The sequence below is a fragment of the Apis mellifera genome, linkage group LG11 (genome assembly GCF_003254395.2).
Source record: "Apis mellifera strain DH4 linkage group LG11, Amel_HAv3.1, whole genome shotgun sequence".
NCBI lineage: Eukaryota > Metazoa > Arthropoda > Insecta > Hymenoptera > Apidae > Apis > Apis mellifera.
The window spans coordinates 4,776,768-4,801,171 of record NC_037648.1 but is presented as its reverse complement, the minus strand read 5'-3'; the positions used below and the strand labels follow the sequence as shown (position 1 = coordinate 4,801,171).

At 20.2% G+C, this 24,404-nt stretch overlaps 1 pseudogene; it reads right to left on the bottom strand.

Moving 5' to 3' along the window:
- Window positions 1–9,318: 9,318 nt before the first annotated feature.
- Window positions 9,319–22,964, bottom strand: LOC113219082 (annotated as a pseudogene).
- Window positions 22,965–24,404: the final 1,440 nt, after the last annotated feature.

Genomic DNA, 24,404 nt, shown 5'->3' with positions numbered 1-24,404 from the left:
GCCTTCTATGTTCTAGTTTAAAAAAGTTCTAGTTTTTTTCTAGTTTTTTCAGATATTTTTATGCAATATTTTCCTTTATTTATAGAATTTCACATAAAAAATCTCTTCATAAAAATCAATTAATTATTTCACCTTCTCATATTTCATTTTCTGAAATTAATGAAATTGCTGATTTCTGTAAATTATATTATATGATATATTTCAAAATAATTTTTTCTTAAAATAAATTAGAAAAAAGTATATCTTTTCTTTATTAAAAAAATTAGATTCTTGAGGTAATTTCAAAATTACGATATTTTTCTTTATAAAAACATTACGCTTTGTTAACAAAAATAGCCAATCAATGCGTAATTTAGTTAAATCGCAATGTCCTGTCGAACAAATAAATCCAAACAATATATGTGGAAAAAAATCTATCGAATATAAAAAATATTTTTATCAATAAAAATTATATCGAATAAATTATATATTAATAATGAATAACTTATAATATTTAATAAAAACGATAACAAAAGTTTTTCGAAAAAAAAATATTACTTGAAATTATTTCAGTCTGCAGTCAATAGATATTCCTAAATTTTGTATGAACATCCTATATAAAATGTCAATTATCAATTTATATCATTTATCAATTTTAATAATTTTTGAATATAAAAGATGTCCATATGGAAATTCTAGTTAATTGGAAATTATTGATAATATATTGGCCAATCGGAATAAGTAATCTAATCAAGCTGCTATAATAGTGCTATAACGTGAACAAATCAAAGCAACATGTCGAAGTATATAGAAGTATATAGAATATAGCAAATATTTTTTTATCGAATTTATTATCAAAGTAAAAAATTTAATAGATAAATGTATTAACGGAACGAGGAAGTCTGTAATTATTTGAATCAAAATTTATAACTTTTAAAATGTTTTATTTTTAATTTAAAATTTTTCGATCAAAGATATAGTTTTATTAAAGAAAAAAATTAAAGTAATCTTAATTTTTTATTCAATAAAAAGTTATTTAATTTAATTTTTTTTAATAAAAAATTCTAATTTAATTTATATTCACTTCGATTTTATATACATGTATATTTAAATTATTTATTATGTATTTAAATTATATTTTTATATCTTTGATAATTTATTGAATAATTCAATACGAAAAAATGAATAATAATTGAATATAAACTGAATATGAAAATAAATATATTCAATTTTTACTTATAATTTTTTAATTCTAATGTAGCCAATCTTTAGTTATAAAATAAATAATCCAATAATCTTTAATTATAAAATAAATTTATTCAATTAATATTAAGAAAGTTACTTTATGATTCACAGGAAAGTTTATGATACAGTAATCTTGATTGAAACAATAAAATTCATTTTCATTTTTGAAAATTTTTAAAAATATTTTAATCTATGTTTTGTTCATAAATTGATAAATGATATATTTGATTTGACATATTGTTCGCGTTCGCAGTAATATAATAACGTTGTAATGGATTGTTAAGTATATGGATACATATATCGAATGTCTTTTGTCTCATATATAAATATGGGTGGAGAAGTGATTATTGATGTATTTTCTTCACAATACTTGGATTATATTAATGCGGTTACAAGTACCGTACGTATAAGAGAGATATTATATAATAATATCACTAAGAATGATCGTGTCCAATGATTAGATCATGATAATTACAATCATATCCGACGTCAGAATACGACTTATTCACAATGAATACTTTTTTACAATAAATAATTGTGTTCGACAGTCAGAATATGATGTTTTTGAACACGACTATTTCTAAGACTATCTTATTTCTAAGACTGTCTTATCCGATGGTCAGAGTATAATTTATTTACAATGAGATTTTTTTTTACAAGGAAAACTTGTGATCTTAAAAAATTCTTTTTTAGTTAATTGCGAGGATTTAAATTTCCTGGTGGGGGCATATCAATAATACTGCGGTCAGTGGCCTGACTTGCGACATCCCTAAGTTAAAAGAAAATTTCTTAAAATAGAATGATTGGATATCGTTAAATCAATTGTGTCTAGAATATGTTACTTTTAGAATCAATTAGGTTGAAAATGTCAAAAATATATAATTACAAATTATTGACTAAATTCTCAAAAACATTTTACATAATATCTTTTATTTAAAAATGATCTGCGAGGAGGAACAATAACAGAAAGGATCTTTCATATCCTTTCCTCAAGAATCTTTCCTCATGAACTCTTTCATAAATCTCTCATAAATCTCGCGAGCGATAAATACTCGCGATTTTAAATAAGCTATATTTTAAATAAGAAATTGTAAATAATTTTTAACGATTTTCAAGTAGTAAATATTATATTAATTTTTGAGTTTCTGACCCGTTAAAAAATTCTTCCAGTCATAATAATCTAAAAAAAAAAGAAAATAATAATTGATTTAGAATAAATTATAAATTCAAATTGACAAATTTTCTGAAATTAATTTGTTAATTAAATAAATATGAATCAATTAATTAAATATTCAATATGATATATAGTTAATTACAAGTTATGAAATAAGAAAAAATCATATTTTTGAAATTATAATAGGACGAATAAAAAATTTCTACATAAAAAAACATAAAACCATGTGCAAATCATTTAAAATCTTACAATTGCTAATATATTATTTATAACTATTATTAAATGTTGCAAAGTTTATAAAGATAACATGAATTTGAATTTATATTGTCCTTTGTTCTTTCAGATAGCATTTTAATATTGTAAATTTTTAAGATTTTTATTTTTTTATTTTTTATTTTTTTTTTTTTACCAAATAGTAAATGATGATATATATCAAGTTTCTATATCTTATCAAAAAGAAATCCAATAAAATTTCTCTATATTCAAAATTCAAAATTGACTCTAAAATAAATATCTGATCATTGATTACTTATGTGCTTTCGAAACTTTTGAAATTTTCTTCCAAAGTACTATTATCAATAATTATATCGATTATTATTTTTTTTTTTGCTATTTTTTGATTACTGTCTTTGAAATAATAATTTATTTTTTATTACTAAAAAATTTAATTTAAAATTTTTATTAATTATTAATGTATTTTATATATATAATAATAAATTATATATATATTTTATATATATAAAATTTTATATATATACATATAAATAATTTATATGTTATCTAAATATTTTATATAATCTAGATAATTTATATAATATTTAAATGATATAAGATTATTATTTTTTATACTAAGATTAAACAATTTTCTTGATACAAAATTTTCAATTGAAAATGTTTGGAATTTTTTTTTATAGAAAATCTTATATTTTCTAATACTCTAATCTCGGGCTAAAAAATTTTCAACATTTTTCGCATTTTTAATAAAATTTAATAATCTTATTTAATAATAATTTTTATTAATTATTAAGTTCTATTAATTATTTTTATTAAATAGTAAAATACGCATATTTATGTTTCTTCTTGTTATTTTAATTAAAGCATATAAGTTTTTCGACATGCTCCTTATATAATCTTTTATTTATATTTATTTAAATTCATTATTTTTGGATGATTTTGTCAAATATCTAGAATTTTTTTCTTTAAATCAATTTAATATAATGTATGTACAAATATTTTAAATAAATTTAAAATAAAATAAAAAATAAAATAACAAATATTTTCAATTAGAAAATATTTAAAAAATTATCTATCCATCGAAATATAGTAATAAATAATAAGATTATATTAAATATTATATATAACAACAAATAATAAGATTATATCAAATATTATATATAATAACAAATAATAAATATTATGTCATAATATATGAATTGTATGAAATACATTTATAATTGATAAAATTTACAATTTAATTTTGTTAGGTTTTTAAATTTTAATAAAAACGCGAAACATATTGAAAATCGTGAAAAGTTTTAATTTTTATAAAAATTACTTTTCATAACAAAAAAAAAATTACATGATATTTTGCCAGCTTAGTTTTTTCTTTTTTTTTTTGTTTTTCAGGATAAACTCATCTTTTAATTATTATTATCTATGATCTTTATGATTTTCAAAGATCGTTTATAAAATAAAATAAAACATTTTTTTTTCTTATATTTATTTTCTTTTTATAGACATAAACAATTCTTGCAGTTTATATACATGCAAAATTTTAAAAATCGCGATTAGTATTTCCTCTTAAAATGAAGATATAGCTATTCTATTATTTATTTTGGATTCTTGAAAGATCAATATTACTGCATGGTATATTTTCAAAAGGAATTTTCATAATAAAGATAGTGGTGAAAATATTCTGTGAACTTGTTATTATCAGTAATTTTTTACGAAAAATGTAATAGTTAATATGTTTTTTCAATGTAAATGCAATGAAAAAATATATAATAATTTTTTCGATTTTTTTTTTTTTTGTTTTAAAGATAACAGTAATTGCGAAGCTTGGCAATTTTAAGTATAATTGGTCATAGTTTAAATTTTAAAGATTTTTTATTCCAAAATTTAATAGTAATTTCATAATTGAAATTAATTTTAAATAGTCTGTAATATATATAATATATATATAAATAATAGCAGAAATAAATATCACAATACACTTCATATTGATTCACTTAATGAGGCAATTCTAATGTGTCATCTTAGACATTTATCAATTGAGTGCAACAATATCATGTCGTATTGTATAATATAATATAATATAATATTCTATAATATCGTATTACTTACATAAGATTAATTTCTTAATAAAAAACAAGAAGTATAATTTTTTATATATATGATTAATAATTCCGATATTATATAACTTCTTATTGAATAAAAGCTTATCTCCAACAAATTATATTAAATTCTAAAATATTTATAGCATTACATGAATTACAATATTTTACTTAATTATATAACGAAATAGAATATTGATATTTGCTAAATAAAACTATTGACACAGCATGATTTTTATGCTTATGGTATAAATATTTATTTATACTATATAATTATATCATAAAATTAATTTTAAAAAAATTGTTTTTATAATTAATAATTTAATAATTTATTATATATTTTAATTTATTACACAAAAAGGGCAATAACATAAATAAAATATGAATTTTTTCAGAATTTTGCTTCATAATCAATTTTTAAAAAATTCAGAATATTTTTAAATATTAATTTTTATATTATAATTTTTAATAATTATTAATGATATTAAAATTGTTAATTAATTTATATGTTTAATATTCTGTAATATTAATATTCTGTAATGATTCTTAATATATAATATTTTTATATTTTTTTAAACTAAGGGAATATTAAATATAAATTAGAAATCGTTATTTGTTTATATTATTGCCTTAATTATAATATAATTATATTAATATTTTTATAGTTTTATAATTGCAAATCTAATTTTATTTTTGGAAAATTGCATTGGAAAATTCTTTGAGGAAGTGTATTATAGTTAAAAGAAATTGTAAACTGATTATATATAAAGAAGCATATTCTTATAATGTATTCTTATAACTTTATTAAATAGTCATTTTAGCATAAAAAATTTTAATAATATATTTTAATATTTTTGTAAATAATAGAATATATGATTAATAATGAATTAACAGTTATATGCAAATAATTAATACAGTTGGATAATGAGATTTACATTTCCGCACTTGCAAAAGTAGCATTTATTTTTGAAGTAATTTAATGTAATCAATATAAAAATTTAAAATACAAATATTTTATTATTTATGTATTATGATTGTACTTGAATAATATTGATATTTTCTTTTAAATAGAAGATTAATTATTTTCATTCATTATTTTTATGAGATAAAAAACTTAGAATATTAATACGAATAATCTGTCGATAAAGAAAGTATTTTTAATATCTTCTGCTCGATCTATCCTTGCATTTTTTGCGCATTACGTTTAAATAAGAAAGAAATCCAGTGATAAATATTGATTCCTTGAATTCTATGAAATTTTTACGCATATAATTTATAATTGCATTTACGACGATTTAATTTAGGACGAGTTTATTGTCAATCTGATAAATTATCAGCAGGATGTTTCAAATTCAAAGTTTATCCATAACTTTAGCTATTGAATTTTGAAAATAAAAACTGAAAATAAAAACTGCATGATCGATCTAATTGAAATTATTTATTCCAAACAAAAAAATCCAAAACAAGCAAAAATATGTTTTTCTAAAATTTAGAATGTATTAATTTGAATATATATATGTATCATAAATGTGATTTCACGATACTCATAATTTAATAAGTATAATAGAATGATCATTTCTAATTTTAAATAAAATATTCTATAATTATCTAATTTAGCAAATCAATATCTGAATATCATTGCTGTAATATTTTAATTTTTAAATAATTATTTTTTAAATAAATTTTTGTAAATAATAAATTTAATAGATTTTAATTTGTATAACTGGAAATGATAAAAATTTTCTTTTTTAAAATATTATATATTATACGTTAAAATATGTTATAATATATTATACAATATTTATATATTTATATATATTATATATATTATATTACATTATATTATATTGAAAAGTAATTATTTAAAAAATATTATATTTAAAAAATATATTTATTTTTTGTTAAGAGGTTCCATAAGTGATATTTATTGTCATACACTTACTTGAACATTTTCATTTTTATTCTAATTAATACAAATTTAAAATAGTTATAAGTCGTTAAATTTTATCGAACATATGTGTATATGAATATTTTTTATTGTTTTAATATCTAAAATTCACTCACCAATATTCTTCAAAATGTATTATATTTTTATAAATATTTTATATATAGAATGTTCCAAAAGTATATTTATTGGATCAAATATCGTTAATTGGAAATTCCTGAAATAATTTTAAGTAACATTTTACAAAAGCTGTTGCTACAACTTTCTTAACAAATTATTAAAAAAATATAAAAAATTTTACAAATTATTACAAAAAACAAAATGGATAATCTAGTTTCACCGTGATGTCAGCATTGGTTACTTTCTATCAATAAACAAATCCAGCATAAACAAATCCAAACAATATGTCGAAAAAAGAATATTAAATATAATAAATATTTTTTTATGAATAAAAAATTATATTGAATTACATCATGAATAATGAATAAATTATATGTATATACATTTTTTTTGATATACTAGATTTATTTTAGACAAAATACAAGAATGCTAAAAATAAATGCAAAATAAATCTGAATTAATCAAATAAACAAAAACTTAATGAAATAATGGATACATATACAGATGCGATTGAAAATTATGTTCGATTAAGCACAAGATAATTTTTTGTAAAAAAGAATTAAAAAAAAATTTAAAAAAAATAAATTTTTTTTGAAATTTAATTTTAAAATAATTTTAAAAAATTCAAATTGCAATATTTGCTTTATTCATTTATTTGCTATATTCTTTATTTTTTTTGCAATAAAGATGCATTGTTAGCAAATATTATTATGTTTAATGGATGTTTGATTTTCTATTATATTTTTTTATTTGCAAATTTTTATATTAATTTTTAATTAATTTATAATTATAAATCAAAATGATAAAAAATGTTTGCATATGTATATATAATATATATATATGTATGTATGTATGTCCGATTAAGTTTACTTAATATTTTAAATTTGCATTGCATAAACTATTAGATCAAAGAATTAAAAGATATTTCCTTTAAGAAATGAATCTTCTTATATTTATATTTATTTATGAATATATATTATTTGCAGAATATCCACAAACCTCAAAAATGAAAAAAATTAAATATAAAATAAAATTTAATATAAATTATAATTGCAGTGAAGATTTTTTTTATGAAATATCGTGATAGTTTGCTTATATAATATATGACATATAATATTACGAACACAATATGAAATATCGTGATTAATATAAATTATAATATTAGAAATGATAATATCGGTTGTATTGTATCAAAGATATTAATTAATAAAAAAGTCGTTTTTTGAACATAAAATGGAACATTATATTCTTCAAGCAAATATTTTATCGCTTTATAATAACAAAAAATGCAAGTAATTACTTTGTACGTAATCTCTAAAATAGAAAAAAAAAAATTGCAATTAAAATATTATTATATTATCTATAATAAATTAAAATAAAAAAATATATTTTATTATTGCTAAATGGTAAATAAAGTTTAAAATAGATAAAGTAATTAAAATAAATAATTAATAGATAAATATTATTAGTATATATATTGGCTGAATTAGTATATATATTGATAGTCACAGAGAAACAAATAAGTTATATCGAAAATACCGATATAATAGAGTTGTTACTGAAACAAAATGGATGTTTATTTTTTTGCTTTCTATGTAAAATATCGAATTCTAAATAGTAATAAAATAAAACTAATAATAAAGAACCAGTTTTCAGAAATAAGATTGTTTCTTTTGGAATTAGTAGCGAATTATATAGAAACTCTATTAAAGAATAATTTGTAAAGTAGCGATAAGTTTAATAATTAATTTTAAGTGAAATAATCATTAGGACCTTTTAGAAACAGCACAAAATTTAATAAAAAAAAAGCAAAAAAGGCAGATATTAAGAAAAATAGAATTTTAGAATAATAGAATGATCAACTTATAGAAAGATCATTTTAAAAAATGATTTCGCTAATAATTAATACTATTTTTCGATTAATATATGATAAAAATAGATGGATCGCCGCTTAAGTATTATAAATGGAAATATTGGGTTGGCAACTAAGTAATTGCGGATTTTTTTTAGAAAATCAAAGACAATTTTTTCATGAAACTAAATAACTTTATTCTGTAATGTGTTGCCTATTTTGATCAATGACCTTTTGCCATCTTTCAGGCAGCATCATAATCCCACGTTCATAAAACTTCTGGTTTTTATTAACAAAAAACTGAATCAGGTACGATTTGATATCATCATTATTGAAATTTTTACCATTCAAGGAGGTTTGTAAAGATCGAAACAAAAAGTAATCAGATGGTGCAAGGATTATATGGTGGATATGGCAAAACATCCCAACCAAGCTCCAATAATTTTTGCCGAGTGACCAAAGATATGTGTGGCCTTGCATTGTCATGATGGAATACAACACCTTTTCGATTTGTCAATTCGGGCCGCTTTTCTTCAATTACATTGTTTAATTTCGTTAGTTGTTCAATTTAGACAACAGAATTGATCGTTCGGTTGGGTGGTAGGAGTTCAAAATATACAATTCCTTTGTAATCCCACCAAACTGATAACAAAACCTTCTTTTGATGAATACTAGCTTTTAATATTGTTTGAGCTGGTTCACGTGGCCTGCTCCACGATCTTTTCCGCTTGATATTGTTGTAAACAACCCATTTTTCATCGCCAGTTATCAGTCGTTTTAAAAATGGATCATTTTCATTACGTTTCTTTAGCAAATGTTAATGCGTTGCGTTAAATGCTTTTCTTTCAGTTCGTGAGGAACCCATGTATCGAGTTTTTGAACATAGCCAAGTTATTTTAAGTGATTTTCAATACATGTATGTGATACATGAAGCTTCTCTGCAATCTCACAAGTTGTACTGTGACGATCCGAATCGATTATTGCTTTGATTAGATCGTTATCAACTTCAACTGGACGACCAGAGCGTTTTTCGTCTTTGAGTGAAAAATCACCAGAACAAAATTTGTCAAACCAATTTTGACACTGCCGGTCTTTTAAGGCTTCGTCGCCATAAACAGCACATAACTTTTTGTGAGCTTGCGATGCGTTTTTCCCTTTGCGAAAATAAAAAAGCAAAATATGTCGATAATGTTCCTTTTGATTTTCCATTTTTCAACGAACGCCAAACGAAAACTACGCAATCGATCAAAAAATTTTTTTTACTGATTGACAGCTGAATTGCCAACTATCAAATAATAAAATGTGTTTTACATTTGGACTACGCCAGCAAACCTAAAAATTCAACTGAAGCCATCTAGTGAAATCCGCAATTACTTAGTTGCCATAATATAAATGGTAAAATTTATGAGAATTGAATTTAGACAAATAGTCATTTTCATTAATATTTTGTTTCTAATCCTCCTTTATCTACGTAGTTAGAAAATAGTATTAGCTATATATTTCTTGGATATAGCAAAACCGTCTCATTTTAATAGACTTTTTTCAAAGAATTTCAAATATAATTTGAATTTATTGAATTATTATGTAAATAAATGATTGTAATCAAAATTACAGCTTTGATTGCTTCATTAGATGAATCGGCATGCAGTTCTCTTCTTGCTAATTATTTAATATTTTTATTTGAAACTAATTCGGTTATAATTAATTTCATGCAAAATATCTTTCGAATTTTAGTTATTATTCTGAAATTATTAAGATTGAAAGGCTGATACAAATGGCTTTTAAATGCGAAATAAGTTGGCTATCTCTCAATTCATCAAAGAAAAAATTAAGAAATTCTTGCGTTGTACCAAATTTGTATTTTCGAAAAGAATCTTAGAGATGGTAATCATTGATATAAATTCATTGAAAACATCGATTTTAAAATTTTGTAATAAATTAGACAAAAATTATTAAAGTAAATATAAAAGAGATAAAATCTGAAACTTATTGAATATGGAAAACAAAAATACAGTGAACAAAAAGAATTAATAAAAAGAAATCAGTATAGAGAAAAAAGTTTTCATTTCAATTTATACTACCTGAATATCTGTCTTGATGTTGATTAGATGATTTTTCGATTATAAAAATGTTCATTTAAATGTTCATTAGAAGAAAATCTTTGAAAAAGAAAGAATAATTCAAGAAAGAATATAAAAAAGAGTGAAAATGAAAATAAAGAAAAAAGAATCTCTGATTATTTATAAAAATAAGTATTGTTCACAAAAATTAATAGAACAACAAAAAGTTGAATTTTAGAAATTGCTTCATGATTTCATAAGATAATTTCATAAAAAATTCAGAAGAGATTATTAGAATGAATGAAAAAGATGAAGAGAAAATCATTTTTTGCGAAAAAACTGATTTATAGCAATTCAAATCGTAATTTTATTTAATCTATGCAACGATTATTTATTATTTTCTATTCAAAAATCTGATTTCGTTTCAGTCGATTTTGGATAAAAAATTTATTAAATTATCTAGTTTATTTGAATGATATGATAATTTTTGAAATAAATATTAATATAAAGAAGAAATAATAAATTTAAAAAACTTAAAAAGTATCTCTATTAAATAAATTTGTTTATTTTTTGTCAAATGAATTTGTAACCAAAAAGAAAAACTTTTTTGACAAGAAATCAAATATTTAGAATACATTGCAAAAATCAGAGTGAAAACATATTGATAAAATTAAAGCAATCCAGGAATGAGCAATTAAAAATAAAGTTTTCATAATTTCCTATTTTACCTGTATATTTTAAAAGATATTGAATTTATTTTAAATATGCATGCGTCAAAATATATATTGATTTCAAGAGAAAAAACTAATGTTGATTTTCAAAATTGTATATCGATAAATTGCAAGAATTACTTATATTTAGAAAAAAAGAACAAATATAAGAAAAAAAAGAAAATATTTTCCTATTTTGTTTTGATCTGTTGTGAAAAATTATGAATTTCCATATTTAGATATCTAGAAGATAATTCAATTATAAGATAAAAAAATTGAGTTCACTCTGAAAAATAAAAAAAAAAAAATTAAGCTGATAGAGCATTTGTAATTTTTGTTTGCTATAAGATATAATCTCTGACTGAAAAATTAAAATTTTTCATAATCTTCAACATTTTTTGCATTTTTATTAAAATTTAGAAATCTAAAATTTGAAATTTAGAAAATATGATAAGATAACTAGCTTGATAGAGTAGTATTATAACAATATAAATTTAAGATTCAGCGAAAAAGAAAGTAATGCCGACGCACTTATATGACAAAATAAAATATATTTCGTATATCAATTTAAATTCAATTTAAAAAAGATGTTAAAAGCTGTTAAAAGATATTCTTTTCATAAAATGTATCAACAATTTATCCTATATCTCAATTGAAATTTAATAGGCTATTGAAAAAGACTTATTATCTTCATAAAAAGAATTGAATGATTCAAATATGTGCGAAGAAATCGAAAAATTCTATCTTTGCCAAATGATAGAAAAAAAAAAAAAAAATAAGATGAAAATAATAAATACATAATATAATAGTTAAATATCGATTAATCAAGAAATCCTTAATAATAAATTAGGAATAATATATTTTCCAGAAATATACAAAATATATAAAATAAGATTTCATAAATTTATTGAAAACAATTTGAATTTATCAGAAACAACTAAATATTATGAACAAAACTCTAATACATAATAATAAACAATATAATAAATGTTAAATTTTTCAAGTACATATATATAATTTTAGTGCTCGTTACTGTCTTGAAAATTAAAGGATTTTAAAACATATTGATATGTTTAATATTCGTATTATATTTATATGTTAATATAATGCGAATTAATAAGCTTGTCTATATTTTCTTTGCTGTTTTTAATCTTTTTAATTTTCAGATTGATAATTTTTTCTATTAGTATTAAATATTTTTATAAATCACAATATTTTTTACAAAGTTAACAATAATAGCTTTTGTTTTTTAGTAGATCTATTGCATTATTTAAGAACATGACGTTAAGATCAGGATTTTCTATCATTAAATTCACAATAATGAATAAAATATTATTTTTATAAATTCATTCAGAAGTCTCTATAAATCGAAATATTTTTCATGACATAAATAGAAACATTATATCACTTTTTGCAAATAGAATTGTGAAATATGAAAAGAAATAAATTTAGATCAAAAAGAAAAAAATTTTACTTTTATAAACTGAAAGTTACCAAATATATTGTGTTAGTTAATCCATATTCGAATATAAATTTGTAAACATGTCTATTTATATCGAAAATCTGCATTAGATTTCTATAAATGAAATTTAATATAATAATAGTATAAAATAGATCATCCGAATTTACATAAAATGGGTATATTATGAAGACGTAGTTTACTCTTGATTTATTCTTTTGTTTATTCTCAATATAGATTGATAACATTTAAATTCATTGTGCTTATTAATTCAAAAATAGATATGTTTTCTCCAATTGTCCTTTGAAATTGACATTTTTAAAAATTAATGGAATAAGAAAAAGCATCTTAAAAGTGAAAAAAATATATGTTTTTGATTTATAATTCTCTATTATCTAAGATTCTGATAATTAGATTTATGATGAATTGTTACTGTTTGCCATACGTTAATTTAAATCTTTTTAGAAAAAATACAAAATACGCATTCTAAATTTAATTAACTTATTTAGATCATTTTCATCATAAATAATAAAATTTGTCTATATATTTAAATACTTACTTACATACATATGAAATATAAATATAATTTATAATAAATTTTTTATAATATATAAAAAAAATTACAAGACATTTTAATGGTTTCCTTGCCTTTTTATTTAAGAATTTTATTTAATTTCAAAATGTCAGAAAATACGTAAATTATAACTTTTAAATCAAATTTTTGAACTATGTTATAGAAATACTATGTTATAGAATTTTGTATACTTTAGATTAAAAAACTTTAAAAGTTTATATTATTATTATTGTTGTTGTTGTTGTTGTTGTTGTTTAATGATTAATGATTAATTTAATGGTTAATTTAATAATAAATTTAATGATTATACTATTCCTTCTACGAACTATATAATGACAATCGAAAAAAAAATATAAACAGCTGTCTATAGCATATAGTATATATATTATTGAAATATTGCAAAATGTTTTGCAAAAACATTTAACATATAAATTGCAATTGATATTCCTACATAAAAAAAATACAACACAATTATACGTAAAAACGAATTATTTTATTACTGCAAATTATAAAAATTAAAAGAACTTATACTGTCAGAATTGGACAATAAATTATATTTGTAATTTATATAAGAATCAATAGTGAATAACATTTTAATAGACAAAATATTACAAGAAAAAGTGATAGAATTAAAATTAAAAATTGGGGCAACTTATCAATTCATATATAGAAATGGATCTAACATTTCAAAAAATGCTATACGCTTTTTTCAAATGAATCATAAAGAAATACACACTATAAAGCAGTCAAATGTTTTGACATGTTTTTTAAAATATTTGAAGAAAAACAACATTAATTTAAATAATGTTTATCTGAATGAAATAAGATTAACGTAGAAGAATTTAACCTCGAAAAATTTTCGTTCTACAGTTCTCCTTCTACAGTTAAAAAAATGAATGAAAAAAAAATAATCAAAAAATAATTTTTAAAGTTTCAAATTAGTGAAAGAAAAATTACAGAATAATGAATAACATCATGTAATATAGAAGAAAATGGATTTTTATTTGAAAAAAAGAAAGTAGAACAAGAAATGAATAATGAATTAAAAAAAGAAAAAAAAAGAGATTTATTGTCAATTTAAAAAAGAAAACATTTTAAAAATTCTAAACTTTGTCGTTGCATGGTCAAAGCATCTGACCTAGAAATTTATATACAAAAATTTATATAAAAATGTTTAAATTTGAAATAATCATGAATATTTTTATATATTTATTTTATTTATCAATAAAATTAATTTGATTTATTCATTGTGTTTTGATTCATTTTAATTGAAAGAAATAATTCAATGGTATAATCTTCAAGTAAAATAAAAATTATTGTAACAATTTTTATTATTACATATTATTACATATTTATTCTTTTTATTTGCGTTTCTCTTGCTAAATTTCAACAGTCATTGTTCAACGCATATTTATCTTGCTTTCTTTTATAATATATATATTTTGTTTTCACAAAATATTCAAGTTAATTCCTAGAATAAAACGTGAAAATTTTATTATTAGCTTAATGACATTCAACCAGTATTATTATAATATTTATTTAATTGCTTATAATTATATTTTATATGATTTGCTTTTACACTTATACAAATTTGTTTATATGATTCATAAAGACAGATAAATTGAGAACAGAAATCATACGATTCAAGCAAAAAAAATTGAGCTAATCGAAAGTGAGATTCATAAGCAATATTGCCGCAAAAAATTTTTCTTTTGACGGAATAATATTATTACAAATTAATTGTTTCCTATTATTTATTACAAAATATAAACATTGTTTTTATTTTGTTTTTTGTTTTTATTTTGTTATTTTATAATGTTATTTGATTAGATTTTATAGATTTTTATATTAATTTTTTTTAATGATGATATTTAAAAAATTATCAAAATTAATTTAATTTTTATTCAATTGTTAGTTGTTTTTTCGATGTAATATATATCTTCGATATTCTTAGTGATTAATATATCATTATTTATATATAAAATTAATAATGTTTAATTCTTTCTTTAAGATATTTAAGAAAATTAAGATATACAATTTTGAAAGAATCGAATCGAATATTTTTTTTTTCAAGAAATCATGAAGCATTGATTTTACTTTGTTTAAATTCGTTATCTTTTTTAATCTATATATTTTGTTTAAATTTTTAAAATCTTTTGCAATCTTATCTATATAACTCTTTTTCTAAGTATCTGCAGTTTTGATATTGAATTTTACTATGATAATTCTACTCAATGATAGCAATTATTAATCTAAAGACACTTGAACTTAGCAGTGAATTAAAGTTCCTTGTGAACTCTTTTTTGCCTATTTGAATTTTCTTGCCATCAATCGATTTTTTATATCTTTCATCTTTTATTTTAAAAATCGATTTTGAACGAAAAGATTTTCAATCAAAAAAAATTTTTAAAATTATAAAAATTTGGAAATATATGTAATGCTTATGTAAGTGTGCATTACGCAATTTTTTTTATTTCTCGAAATCACTTTAAAGGAAAATTCAATTCTTAAAAATTTGGCTTTACATTATAATTTTTCGACTTTATATTATAATTCGTAAACTATAAGAAATACAAAAAAATTTTCATGATAAAAATTTTTTTTCATGAGGACTATTGTCTGATAAAATATTTATTAATTATTTATGCAAATATTTATTAATTAAAAAATGTTATAAACAAAAAAATTAATAATTTTTTAAAATTTGTTTTTTGATGTAAAATTTCAATTACAGTCTATTCAAATTCAAATATAGCTTGAATAAGGCAATATAAAAAAATAAAAAAATAAAAATTTTTTGTTTTTAATAAATATGGATATTTTATTTTGTCAACTGTTGTCAATTTGATTCATTAGCTTTTTAATTTATATATTGTGTTCAATGTTCGCATTAATTATTTTCTTTTGTTTCATTCTTATGATTTTATAAAATCCAATAAATTTTTTGAAATTTTAATAATAATTTTTTTATATTCTTATTTTTTATTAACCTATTAAAATTAGTTAATTATAAATTATTTTCAAACATATCTTATTTATTATAAAATATTCTTATTATAAAATACAATATTTTGATTTTTATAATATTCATACTTATATTAGAATATTTTTCTGTTTAATATATGTATAATTGTAATAATTAATTAATTGAGATTCTGCTAGATATCAGATTTATAATTTATATTATATGTTTTGAGATATAATTTATATTATATTTTTTTGAGTTACATATGTAATATATATTATCGACCATTTATAATTATTTATTTAACATTACTAAACAGCATATATTGATTCATTTGTTTATAGTGAGTAATTTAATAACTATATTTATTTTATCCTCAATTTCCTGGAAATTGTTCACGTGATTTTCAAAGAAGAAAAATTTAAAATAAATAAATATAGCAAATTTATCTATAATATATATTTCATATTATATGAATCTATATTAAATTGTATCTTATTATTATCCACTATAATATATAAAATGATAGTAACAAAATACTTTTAAGATACTTTCATGTTACATTAGTGAAATTTAATAATATTTAATAATATATATAACGGATAGATATTCAATCTTTATATGAATTATTGATTATATAATACAAATATAATTATAATAAATATAATATAAACAAATGTATGGATATGGAAATATATATTTATAAAAGATGTAAAATAAATATTAAATTAACAAAATATAATAATTATGTAAAGAGTCTTACTCGATAAGATTATTGCTATAATTTTTTTATCGTCTGCTTAAAGATCGGTGAATATAATGTAATATAAAATTATAAAATTTTTGATCTTATTTTTCATAAATAAAATAAGAAAATTCTATTGTGGAAAACATTTTAAAATAATATATATTTATAAATTTTAATACATAAATTATTTATATAAAATATTAATAATTATAAATCTTCAAATATTTAAATCCTTTCATGCACTTTTCATTGTACAGTTACTATTATTGATTATGACGTTTTTCTTGAATTATTTTTAGATAAATATTTATAAATACTTATAAATTCACTAATGCAATTTATATCAAAATGATGGCGTTACAATTACTTCTTAAGGACTTTCATTGGTTCATTATCCATTAACTTTAGATAACTTTTCCATTTTTTGTTATTCTCATTTTTATACTTAAAAATTATAAAGTAATAAAGAAATAATCAATGTATTTTGTAATTTATAGATAAACTTATAATTTTTATAGATGAAGTATAATCTCTTCGAACGAAACTTTTATATAATTCTTATAAAACTTTCCAAATTTCATTAAAATAAAATTGTTTGATCGTATAAATATAATCAATTTAAGATTACTTTTGTAATTGACAACAATTTTTTAAAGTTATTTTATTTTATAAGGGATACATTTTATAAAACATATATATATTTACAAAATACATATATGTATTTAAATATTTATATATTTCCTTTTTTTTCTTATTCTGATAATAATTATCTAATATAATTTTATACATAAATTTGTGTTAATATATATTATTATATTATATTAGTATATATATTATAACATAAATTTACTTTTGCAAATTGTTTATTATCTTTTATTATATTGGTTAATAAATATACGAGAGTTTTTAGATTATATATTTATTTTTTTAATTGTATTTGAATTTATATCTTTATAGAACAGCATTTAATATACATGTATGTTAAATTATTAAATTAATTAAAAATATATTTGAATTAATTTTATTTTATTTTAAAATAATTTTTATGTTACAAATCGAATATTTGTAAGAGTTATAATTATGATACTATTATTTAATTACTTTATAAATTTTATTATATATAGCATGAAATTTAGCTTATAATAGTCTACTTTCATTGCATTGTAAATTTTAAAAATGAAAGAATGGTCTGAACATGTCATTTTTAATCAATCTGTGTTTAATCGGGAATGAATGAATCCTAAAAAAAATATGCATATAAATATAATATACTTACAAATTATAAAGTAATAAAGAAATAATCAATGTATTTTATAGATGTAATTTATAGATAAACTTATAATTTATATAATATAAATATAAATATAATATAATATATATTATAATATAAATATAAAATAACTTGACTAATTAAATGTATAATTTTATTAAGAATTAAGTGATAAATATGAAGATAAAAATTAAAATATAATATAAAAATCGCTAATACATTTATGTTTATAAATATAAATCATAATATTAATTGTATAGATTGGAATATCAGATATTTGTTAATATGATATTTGTTTTATTAATTAGTAAAATAACATTTTGACAAATTTTTTAAAAGTACTGATATTGAGAGATTTATCAGGATTCTATGTTAAATTTTTATTGAAAAATTCTTTAATTGAATTGTGAATTGAATTGTTGACCAATTAGAAAATATATAAATATAAAAAGAAAAAGCTCTAGAAATTCATTTTAAATATAATGTAAAAGAAATTCAACATATTTTTATTTCTTCTCTTTATTTATATAATTTTTCAAATGTGAAGTATAACATGGATTTATTTTTTTTTTTTTTTACAAATAATTCAACTATTCTATTGGGTTGGCAACTAAGTAATTGCGGATTTCATTCATAGATGGCTTCAGTTGAATTTTTTGGTTTGCTGACGTAATCCAAATGTAAAACACATTTTATTATTTGATAGTTGGCAATTCAGCTGTCAATCAGTAAAAAAAGTTTTTTGATCGGTTGCGTAGTTTTCGTTTAGCGTTCGTTGAAAAATGGAAAATCAAAAGAAACATTATCGACATATTTTGCTTTTTTATTTTCGCAAAGGGAAAAACGCATCGCAAGTTCACAAAAAGTTATGTGCTGTTTATGGCGACGAAGCCTTAAAAGACCGGCAGTGTCAAAATTGGTTTGACAAATTTCGTTCTGGTGATTTTTCACTCAAAGACGAAAAACGCTCTGGTCGTCCAGTTGAAGTTGATAACGATCTAATCAAAGCAATAATCGATTCGGATCGTCACAGTATAACTTGTGAGATTGCAGAGAAGCTTCATGTATCACATACATGCATTGAAAACCACTTAAAATAACTTGGCTATGTTCAAAAACTCGATACATGGGTTCCTCACGAACTAAAAGAAAAGTATTTAACGCAACGCATTAACATTTGCTAAAGAAACGTAATGAAAATGATCCATTTTTAAAACGACTGATAACTGGCGATGAAAAATGGGTTGTTTACAACAATATCAAGCGGAAAAGATCGTGGAGCAGGCCACGTGAACCAATTCAAACAATATTAAAAGCTGGTATTCATCAAAGGAAGGTTTTGTTATCAGTTTGGTGGGATTATAAAAGAATTATCTATTTTGAACTCTTACCACTCAACCGAACGATCAATTCTGTTGTCTACATTGAACAACTAACGAAATTAAACAATGCAGTTGAAGAAAAGCGGCCCGAATTGACAAATCGAAAAGGTGTTGTATTCCATCATGACAATGCAAAGCCATACACATCTTTGGTCACTCGGCAAAAATTATTGGAGCTTGGTTGGGATGTTTTGCCACATCCACCATATAGTCTTGACCTTTCACCATCTGATTATTTTTTATTTCGATCTTTACAAAACTCCTTGAATGGTAAAAATTCCAATAATGATGATGATATTAAATCGTACCTGATTCAGTTTTTTGCTAATAAAAACCAGAAGTTTTATGAACGTGGGATTATGATGCTGCCTGAAAGATGGCAAAAGGTCATTGATCAAAATAGGCAACACATTACAGAATAAAGTTATTTAGTTTCATGAAAAAATTGTCTTTGATTTTCTAAAAAAAATCCGCAATTACTTAGTTGCCAACCCAATAAATTAAAGAAAGTAATAAACATAATAAAAAATAATATAATATAATATAGAAATAAAAAATTTTTATAATAACAAATATGTTTTCGATTTTGGTTTTGTTCGAATTAAATAAAACTATTTATTATGTGATGTCATCATCTATTTTGTCTGAAAATAAAAAAATAAAATTAAAGCGAATATTCATAAAACATTGTTCATATTATTGAATTCCAATACTCTTTCTCAATGATCTGACGATATATTATATTAATTTATTAATCATTCAATATATATTCAATATATATTTTTTAGCATATATATTTCAATTTTATTTTTCCTAATAGTAAACATGAATAGGCATTTGATCTGTAAGATAGAATTTATAATTTCCGATTTTTTGGTCCTTCAAATTCATTATGAAATAATGTTTAATATGTTTTATTTGTTATTTTAATAAATAAATTTATATATTTCTCTGACAACTATGATTATTTTTATAAATAATTATTTTTTTTTAATATTTTTTTTTCTCTTCAAAATCTTCCAATAAATAATGTGTAGTTCTTGTTTCCTGTATTACTTCTAAAGAATATATTCTGCTTCGATCGAGAATGAATGAACAAATGTAACACTCATTTGTTATTATAATCTTAATAATATCTCACAAAATTGAAATAAATATTCATTATATGATTTTGTTTTGTGTCCAATCATAATCAAAATAAATTTCCTTCTTTTCTAATTACTATTCTGTTAATCAAGCTTCAATTTGTATTATAAGTTTCTTTTAAGTGTTATTCTTTTTGCCTCTGTTTAATCAAATGTTATAGATTATTTATTATATTGATTAAAAATTTCAATATATACTGATATATTTGGCTTTTTATTCATTGTCTGATGCAGTAATGTTTCAATTATTGATAGTTTCTAGCATTAATGATCTAGCATCATTATTTTATTAATATTTCACTTAATTGTTTATATAATTCGTTCATAATATATTAGAAATGTTTACATTAAATTTGCATAGAATTTTTTTTATACATTCTTCCCACTTATTTTTCATACAAAAAAATTCTGTAGAAAAAAAAATGTATGGCTGTGAAAATTCGATGCACTTTTTTTATATATGTTGATATATAGATAAGATGATATAAATTTATTTTATATTATGAGATTTATGGAGAAAATATAAATAAATATTATTATAATATTATATATATATAATTTAATTATATATAATAAATTTATTTGTTTTACAATAAAGATAAGATGAATCTAAAATTTGCTATTGACTTTAGAATTGAATCATTTATTAATTATTTGTGACTATTTGTTTCAGAGAAATATGGCATATATTCTATATAATATATTCTATATAATACAAATTTTGTTGATAAATGTACATAATTAACTAAATTAATTGACAGATGAAAATCATAACTAATGTATCAAAAATTATCAGCGATTATAAAATAGAATTTAATTTAATTTTATCTTAATTTAAATTTCAATTTAATTAGAATATATTTTAATAAACTTTTCCTTTTTTATTAAAGATATTCATAAACAGAAAGTTTTTGTTAACTAAAAAATTACATCTTCTTTTAAAAAACCAAAAAAAAAACTGGTGGAAAAGAAAAGAATAAAAAACTTTTATGTAAATTAAAAAAGGTACTGAAACTCGATGCCACATAGTATTAATTTTCGAATTTCAATTTTTCAATTAGCTTTATAATTTCTTGTTTGTAAATTTTCACATTTTGGAATAAAAAATATTAATTTTCAGCATTTGTATTCAGCTATTTATCTTTGTTGCAAGCGATGTCAAATTAATTTTCGAGGAATATTGATTTGCTACAATTGATATTGATATTGTTAATACTAATTATTTTAGTGCTCTAATCAATTTAATTTTAATTGTTAGCGTCATCATTAAATTCATCTATCGATATAACCACATTGATTTTAACAAATGATTTAATTTAAGTTTTCCATTTAATATTCCGACAATATATTGTTGCTTTATTTAATATAAAAAAACAATTATACATATACTTTTGCTGTTCGTTGTAGATGTGATAATAATAACGATATACTGAAAAATCAGTTTATTATTATAAAATTCTATTATTGCTTCTTGAATATACTATAGTAATTAATAGAAAAATGTTCAAAAGTTGTCAATATAATTAAATATCTCCATGATATTCGATGGAGGTTGAATCTTAAAAAGTTAATCATTCTCTCAAGTTTATATTACAACATTAAAACAAGAGTTTTATTCGTTTCATTATTACGGCTTATTTTCCAATAAAAAAATTCTGATCGAAAAAACTTGGAAAAAGTTTAATATATTATCATTAAACTTGGGTTAAATTATCATTAATAAAAAACAATTTCATTAAATGTTATTATAATAAAATCCAAACTAGCTTTTCTTAAAAAGCGACTATGTGCTGCAATTATGTGGCTGCTTTTTAGCTCTTTATCCAATTCAAATTCTTTCTTTTTCGAATAAATCAAAAATTATCTATAATAATTTATACATGAAAAAAATCAATCTAGCAGAATACTTTGCAAATATCTCATTTATTGCTGGTTCATCCCGAAATACTCTAAAAGCAATTTTAATTTATTGCAATAATTTTTAAACAACTTACATTAGACATTGTCTTAAGTACAAAAATTAAATACATTAAAAATATTAATACTAATCTCAACTATTTTATATTTGGAATAAAAATTCCAATATTTAAATAATTTGGAAAATATGAGCTATATAACTCAAGAAATCTAAAGTTTGTAAATAATACTTCACAAATGATCATATCACATCAAATTATTATATTTATTATATCAGATTATTAATTCCCATTAAATATAATTCGTAAGAAAGAATTAATTTTGCAGTCGATATTATTCGGACTAATCTAGACTAAATTTCCATTTGATATTCTGCATTCGAAAATGCATTCGAAAACATTTTACACATTTATGCAATACCTATCGCACATTATTTTTTGAAATCGGCCAAAAAAGTTTATGCAATGATGCAAGCATTGGTCCAGCATACAAAAGTATAACATGTTTGTAATTCATTAAATCAATAAGTGAGTATTTATTTGGTTATTACGAATCTTCGCGCATATGGAATAGAAATTTGATAAATCACTTAATCAAATTTTCGCTATTTATGAATAAATTTAATGATGCCAATGAATTCGATTTGTTCATTGTACTTTCGCCATAATAATTCGTCATTAGTGAATTTACACTATGATAAGTGATTATCAAACAGAATCGAAAATTCTGTACCGCGAGATTATTATGAAATCAAATTAGATTATCATCCAATTTTACATATCTCCATTAACTAATTTTTATTAATCACTGAATTTCTTTAAATTTCTTTTTTCTCTTATTTGTCGTTAAACATTTTTTAATGCATAGATTCGCGTATCCACACAATTGTGATAATTGAATCACATCAATAATCAAAAAATAACCAGAATGAATCTTTCACTATACTGATTAATTTAATAATAGTATTATTTCGTATAATTTAAGTTGTAAAAAAAATTGTCTTTAAAGAACTCAATTTTAATTTAAAATATAATAAATATACTCTTTAGTTATCTGATTAGGTTAAGTATCGCATGTATATTCATTTCGATACATGAGAGAAACCATGAATTTTCAAATACACGATTCAAAATACATGATAAATAATATAAAATAAATATATATAATGAAGAATGTTTAACTCTTCCATTTTGCTTACCATGTTTCGAAAATAGATTTATTTCTCATGCAGATTTTGTGAGATTGATTCGTCTGAAGCAAATTTAACTGTCATAATACTTGCATAATTATTTTTTTTTCTGATAATTATAGATCCGCTCTTATTAACGGATTAAAATTTTGAGCTAACTCGGATAATATTTCTTGTTTATTATTATTATTACTGTTTATATATTATTAATACAAAAATTCATCGTTAGACAAATTAAAAAATGAAAAATATTCTTATCTGAGATGTATTAACAATGCGATTCCGTGTTTATTATTATTTGGTCAAATTTTGTAAATCATTTTCATTTTGTTGAATA